The sequence below is a fragment of the Ruditapes philippinarum genome, unplaced genomic scaffold (assembly GCF_026571515.1).
Source record: "Ruditapes philippinarum isolate M1 unplaced genomic scaffold, ASM2657151v2 ctg844_1_1_1_1, whole genome shotgun sequence".
Taxonomy (NCBI): Eukaryota; Metazoa; Mollusca; class Bivalvia; order Venerida; family Veneridae; genus Ruditapes; species Ruditapes philippinarum.
This window is the reverse complement of record NW_026861977.1, coordinates 318,029-326,333: the sequence shown is the minus strand read 5'-3', so window position 1 is coordinate 326,333 and position 8,305 is coordinate 318,029.

Sequence of the window (8,305 nt, the reverse complement as noted above, 5' to 3'; positions counted from 1 at the left end):
TGTAAATAAAGGGAGGTAATAAAAAAATATTTTCTATAAAGTCTAAGTCATATTTTTCAATAAGAAATGGATGCATATATTTAAATAATTACATATAATATGCACAAATATTTGCAGTACATATTTTACATATTCTTTAATGTTTGAAAATTGTTTTATTTTGCATAATTATGTACATATATATAATTTCAGTTAGTGTGGTTTACCACTTTTTACCCTCACAGATAGACGGCTTGTAAGGCAGGCCTTTTGCTGGCACCAACAGCCCTTTTCAGGGCTGCCCTTTCATATTGTCACAGGTTACTGTACATTTAGGTTCTCATTGACCGCCGTACAGTGACCTACTTTGGGCTCAAAATTCATATCTTTGGCTAATACTCCGTGGAAATTGCATGGAGGTAAATTATCACCACTTTGTGCTTCAAAATTAACTCTTCAAGGGCATGACTGGTTACACGTCCGGGGTCCGTAAGCTGCATTTTGTGCCCGAAAGGGCGGATGGACTCTCATTAAGCATTAACTACATACATACGGTTTACCATTTTGATCAAAACATACAGTAACTTTAATGCAATCTAAAAAGACATAAAGCTTAATTATTTAAAGAATTCAAGTCGTAGTTTGTAGTAATATACAGATACATATAAAACAAAGGTTCTACAGGAAATGCATGTCACAGGTTTTCAAAGTGCTAATTTACCTAAAAAATCTTTAATTCTTTTTTTACGTTGACGCGACTTAAATGTACAGACAGAAATGAGCCATTTTTTTGGTAATTTCGTTTGTTTATATTGATGCTATTCAGTTTTGAATGACAAATATTGAAAAATAATTTTGTTATTATGAATTCCTTAAAAAGTTATGTAAGTCAGTGAAGTCTACAGTTATTGTTAAATTTGAAGGTAGTTTTAAGTTAAAAGTAATTGTTAAGTGAGCAATATTAAAACACTTAAAATGTGACTAATGTGACGGTAATTATATTTACTTTATCGTAAAAATGAAAAATAAGGGGTTTTCCTTTATCACTTCAAAACAAACAAACAAACAAACACCAGAGCAGACATTTAGAAAATAAAGGCAATTATAGTGCATTGGTAAGGAAGATTTTAAATCTATAAATTATGACGTAAAAACGCACAAAATAGTTATTTTTAGTGTTTTTTCTTATCTTTAACTTCAAGCAACTTTTAACAATACAATACAATGACATACTATTATACTAGCTGATTAAGTTATAGGTGAGTTTCATGTCTTTTAAGTTGAACAAACAACAACCAGCAATTAAAGCAAATGTTATTGTGATTACCTTTTTAAAACTTTTTCTATTGTAAACAACTTATATCCATAAGCTTAAAAGAAGTCATGCTAAACAACAACAAAATACAGTTTTGTTTGTTTCCTCACTTTATATTTGCTTGTGAATATTTATGAATACGATTTTTATGTAGTTGTTGATATAAACTCAAAATATAAATTGAGGATTAGATGCCTCAAAGAATAGCTACAAAAATGATGTCAACATGTATGTAAATCATTGAAACAATTTATACCATTTTTAGTTATGCTTGAAATATATACCGAAACAAAAATTGAAAACATTGGAATGACCGGTATAAAATTAAAATTACTATATACATGTACACAAAATATTTTTTAAACAACAAAAAAGATTTTTTCCTGAGCGTGAAGAAGAAATTTAAAAAGATATCACTTTTATCATAATGGCTCCATGCTCAGTTGAAATTATTTGGTTGGTCGCAGTTACACAGTAGAGGTGACCTCGGGTGCCCCTCCGTGCATTATTTCAGGCACCTGAATAGAACCATTTACTTTTCGTGAACTAGCTGGATAACTTCCTCATATGAAAGAATTCACAGTCCCTGACGGGATTTGAACCCACAGCGGTGAGGGGCAAGTCATTTGAAGTCAACAACCGTAACCACTCAGTTGAAACAACAACATGATAAGTAGGTTAGGTGAATACTACATTTTTAATTTCAGAACTGTTTACAGCGGAAATACAGTAAATGAAACAAAATTAGAAATGAGTCAGGTTTTGGATGCAAGAGAACGCCCTTGGTAAAGCAATATTTTAAAATCGTCTGCCGCAGATCTAGTATGATCTCTTAGCTTCAGTTATTAACAAATGAAGGATTGATTTATGTTTCGTTTGTTTTATTGTTGTTGTTTATTTGTTTTGTTCATATGTTGTTGTTGTTGTTGTTTTATAATAATAATCTTAATAAAATCTTTAAATCTTTATTTAGCGAAGGTAACATACAAAAAATTTACATAGATATAGAATATGTATATTTATTTTCAATACGGCCTTCTGATTTAATTGTTCTTTGTTGTTGTTGATTTTTTGGTTATTGTTGATATATTAAGATAGCAGACTCGAAATAAAAAAGCTAAAGTCTGTGCATAGAATCTAGGTAATTATGTGTTTCATCATCATTCCCAGATAGAATTAACATCTATCGAGTCACAAATACATTATTATGTATATTTTCACACAAATATGTTTCTGACAAGCACTATTTAAAATAAAAATAACGTTCATTTAAATAGAATTTCTTCAGACTTAAAATAAAATATTGCTTTTAGTTAAAATAAATTTATTTTAGCCCGATTGTGATGAAGCGTAAAGGTCATTTGCAATAAAATAATTAAAAAAACTAACTCACTCTTTTACCGATAGATACAATATTAAAAGAAAATTCCGTTGGTCACGTAGATTATTGATTTTTTTTCATAGCAAAAATAAAAAAAGAAGTTATTTTGATTTCCACCCGTTTACTAATGATTTACACTTGGATGAGTTTAATGATACAGTTATAAGTTTATTTGACATAAGACAAGATAATATTTTATCATTAATTCATGTTTCCTGCAATATATTCAGAAAATGAAATATTATTATTCTACAATTTATCATTAATCAAAAATGAAACATTGTAGTATTTCGGATATAAAATTAGGTATTCGGATATATCTCCAACAAATCATTATCATCGACGCACGTAAACGGCAACATTGCCAAATTATATAAATTATAAAAGATTTGTGAGCAATTGAACAAAGATATATCATCTGATATTGTAGTTTCGTTTGATACAATGGCGTCTTTTGGAGTGGAGATAGAAATGAAAAGTAGAGAATTACAGATTTAGTTTGATAAAGTCTCTTCAAGAGAGACAATAAGAATTGCGTCTCTTCTCACTCCCTTGCACCGCCTGAAGGACAATTGCTACAGTTTTCATATAAACCTATAATAATCAAAACAAAAATAAAATTCAAGTGCAGATAACTCAAAACGAGAAACGTATACAACATTATTTTGTTTCGCTTAGAATATTTCTGGAATTATATTCTAAAACTATGTAAATTGTAGATCACTTCAATGGAATAATTTTCTTTCTGGCTGTATGTCTCTATAGGAGGCGTGAAACAAGCGTAGTTAAGCAGTATGCAAACTTACACACAATACATAACAATACTTCGTCAGCAGTATTGTATTTCTAAAAAGCGGAGATCCCCTTGTAAGCAATGAAAAATGAGTTGACAGATTTATTTGTTTATTTGTTTGTTTTTTTGTGGGTTTTTTTCCGTTTGCTGGCTTGTATGTATGTTTGTTTTAGAGGATGGGGGAGGGGCATTAACAGTTACCAAGGATTGGAACATTCAAGGGTTAATGGTATGTTGGTGTATTGAATAAGAATTGTATTCGGGTGACAATCTATTTCATTTTTTTTAGTTAAAAATTTCATCTTAATTTTGTGTTTTTTTTCTGCATTGCAATGGATTGGGACGATGCTGGCCAACTACTTTTTTCTCCAGAGGACATTTTGAATCGCATAAGGCAAACTATAAAGCTTCCTATATGTATAATTATGTAGATTCGACCGTTGATATAAACAAATAAATACACTTCATTAATTTATCATTTCAGATCGTATCAGATGATAGATTGAGGCCGCACAGACAATATAACATAATGTGTATTTATTTCTTATGTTTAGACATATACAATCTCGAAAGTTTATCACTAGTTTTGCGCTTATTGCAATTGACATGTTCAAGTGATATACATACCATTTGCAAGAATATATTCATAGTTATTTATTTAAAACATACACGGCAAATGATGAATGTTCGCCTGTCAGACGTTTAAGATGATATATTCATCGGAATTTTAAAATCATCTAAAATATGTGTCTACAGAAAATGTACCACCCAACTTGAAACACTAAACGTTATAAGATGCCAACTTGTCTATTTCATTGCGATATTGTTAATACAAACAAAAATCATATGCAAACATTTAATAAGCAAACTTTAAATAAATAAACAATATAAAAATAAACTCGCCTCTCTAGAGATCTCCGCTTTTAATATTCTTAAACGACACTGGATATTGAGTGATTAGAAATTTACATAAAGGTGTACTTTCCATGTCTTACATGGACATATTTCACCAACTCTTGTCTTTCACTGCTCTCAAACAATCACTCACTTTTAAAAAGTTACGTGAACTGACTGAAAAGAGAGCAGAGCAGACTTTAATCAGAAGGCAAGGACTCTGCTGATCTTGGTCTGGTCGCATGGTTAGAATCGGTTACCGCAAGCAGGCTCAACTGAACTGTAGTGATAACCTACATGCTAACTTGATACTTTAGAAACAAAATACTATATGGTTGTAATTTAACAAATAAACTTATCATTAACTTAGGTATTTGACTAGGTGAAATTTGAACCATCTCATATATAAACCCAGCTTGGCTACTTAATGTAATAATTACTGTACAATAAATGAAGTCAGTAACTGATGTCATGAAAATATATACCGATACAAATGTTTATTAGAAAAGAAACAAAAGATACTCGCATTTCGCTACTCATGTGCCTACAGGTTTCTTTTATATCATTAATAATATATCCAGCATATGTCTGACGTGATTGTGTTGGTGATGATCGTGAAAAAGAGTTCATGATAAATCACAACGAAAGTGAACTGCACGCCCGGGAATTGGTCAACCGATGCAACACTCTTCCTATTAAGCTGAGAAGACAAAATAGATAAAAAAAAAAAACAATGACAGTTTTGTGTGAAATAGTTTATTTCATCATAAATAACTTTTTTATCTGATATTTCCAATAATTTCTAATAACAAATGATTTATAAGCCTAGACATGCCGTCAAAGGCGTTATAATTTTTATCTTTGAAAAGCACAAACGTGACCCCCTGTCGGCTTTAATGCTTTGACGGGGACGTGAAAGTGTTTGATTTAACAAGATCAATAATCTGTCTTGAATTATGTAAGACACAGTAATCTTCATCGTAAATTGTTATTTCATGTTTTGCGATGGGAGTGGAATATTATCTATGATTCAGATGTTATCTATATTCAAGGCGATGCCCTCCCTCATAACTTCTTAAATCCGCTGTTTTATACATTAAAGCACGTACTTAAATATAGGTATTCATTGAACATGCTGAAGAGAGAACCATTACTCGCTGACCAAGAACTCAATATCTAAATTTGTTCGGGTGTTGAATATAGAAAGATTCGCATATGTTTAACTTTGCAATACACAGGTTGGGTAATTGCGTGACATTTGTTGACGGTAACATTGGGTCACTGCTAGTGGTGTTTTTGTTAAAACTTGCAATACTTGAATAAAAAACAAAGACTATGTTCCAGACAAATATCTTCCGATTTTAATGGTACATTTTTTTCATAATTTAGCTCTTGTACTTTTATTTTCATCAAAATATTGCAACAATAGAAAATTTTCTGCAAGCATGGCTTGAAATGTACAAAGGCTGCGATGGAAAATTACTAATATCGATTGGAATCGCCAAATATTGAGGCTGGAACATGGTACAAGTTAATTTCTTAAATATTAAAAGATATAACGATATATTATAAAAAATTAGCTAATACCATAAGCGATGACCCGGTGTAGTAGAAAAATGCCACGTTATTACTGATTTATCCGTGAAAATTATATTTGATAATTTCACAGTAAAAATTATCAAAATATAATTTCACACTTTTCAAAGACGAAACTACTTTTTAAAGATTTTCCCCATGTGGTACCTCAATTTTATTTTTGCTGACAATTCTGACAATGTCAGGCTATTTAAAGAAAAGCAAAGCTGAAATTGATAAATAACTTAAATGTCAAAAGTAATAAAAAGAAGAAAACTTACTTCTATTCATTCAAATTCCAATCACCAAATTTCGTCTCTAAATTTTTTTGTTTCACTTTTTACAGTCTGAAAAATACATTCCTCCCACATGCAAAACTGCTCTTGATGACATTTGGGCATATTAAAGTATCCTACGAGCAATAACTGTCGTATGCTTTATGAAAAATTGGAAAGCAATGGCAGCCATCTGCTCGTAGAATAAGTAAACTACCCAGCGTTCCTGAGCCAGCTTCCAAGTGTTCCATTTTCCTATCTGCATTTTTGAATGTTTTCACATCTGTCAACACTTATTTTTTGTCTGTTACAATCCCTAAATAAGTTTTCTTTCTTTTAAAAAGGTGTATGACTAACAAATCCAAATGATATCCCTCTGAATCAAACACAATTATTTTCCTCCCGTGAAATACACAACTTTAAAAAATGGCTGCTGCTTACATTTAACAAAGCCAGGTCTAATATAAATTCGCAGTAAGTAACAGAAATTTGGATGGATGGTTGGTTTTTTTCTCCTACAAGAACTGTTTATTTTTATTATTAAAACAAGCGAACATTCATATCTTTTTAATAACGTTGATTGCCGAACTTATTTTCAGCTCAAGACTTCTTGTATTTAATGAGAAATTTCGCCTAAATGGGGCTCTCAATGGGGAAAACAGATTTTAATATTAACGTTAATATTATGGAAATTTCATTTAAACTTGTTTTTAAGCATAAAATAAAAAGAAAATTTGTTTGTTTGTTGTGTAAGATGTAATTTTATTTCATCTCGTTAACTTTAAAAACAGTATTCTCACGAGTGGCGTAGCCACAAGTGAGAATACTGTTTTTAAAGCCCACTCGATGAAATAAAATTTCATCTTACACACAAAAAAACAAATATCTTCTATATTATTTTATGCGTGACGAAAATACTTTTCTTCGCGTACTTTATTTGTATGAATAATGTATTACAAAGATTTGGTACATGCGTTACATCATATTAAGTATTCATGCTTATTTACGTAAGTGTTTGCAAAGTTATTGCACATCTTATTCACAAATAAAACTCTGGAGAAGTGTTTACTTTTATGATAATTTTTGGGAGAAAAAACTTATATTTCATGAAAACAATTTCATGCAAAAACCAAAACTTTTCCATAATCCTGTTTCTTAGGAAAAAACGAAAAAATACATAAACTGAAAACAACATAAGGCAGACTTGCACCACAGAACATGAACACCGTATACATTGCAATAAATTATTGGATATTACGAACCTTGGTTTTCCTTTCATCTCAGTGGCTAATGATGTCTTCAAAACATTAATTGTGTGTGTGTGCACCTGTGAAAGATTTAGAAATCGTCTGTCTATATTTTACTGAGGTCTGCACCAAATGGATAACGATTTGCAATCTGAAGAAAATGAAAGTCTATATTTTTTTAATGTTTCAGTAATGAATATCGATGTGCATATCACGAGAAGAAATCAAAGTTAAATGTGAAATAGTTTGTCATAAAATTGGCAAACGTAAACAAAGTGGCATGTGGCTAGTTGAGCAATCGTACAAAAAATAATCACTTCAACTTATCCAACGACCAAAAAAGCAAAACATGGTTCAATATATCGCAAATGAGTACCGTTTAGGAAACCGTAACAGACCACTGTATATAATAACAGTATTTTATTGAGCTACATGCATATATTGGCTTTTAATGAAAATATGGACAAACGAGATACAATGTATTGATCATTGTCTTAGTTGTTTAAATCATACATCGTTTCAAGCATGCTTGTGAAAGGTGTTTGTTCATTTCCCGGACTTTTATAAATCTTTATCATAAATAACGTGGTTAACGTTATCGGTATAATGCGATATGCAAGTTTATTTAGATAGCACCTGGTTATTTCCTAGAAAATAATTTTTATCAAGTCCATCATCCAGAACACCTCGCCATTTCATTATAATCTCTGAAATTATAGGGATTGAAAATAGTTCTACCATGTGAACTATGGTGTAAACAAAAACATACGGTGTAATCTTTCTGATAAGTAATTAATGTATTTTTGATATCTGTTTGAAAATAGTACTTTTCAGTAATTTTATGAT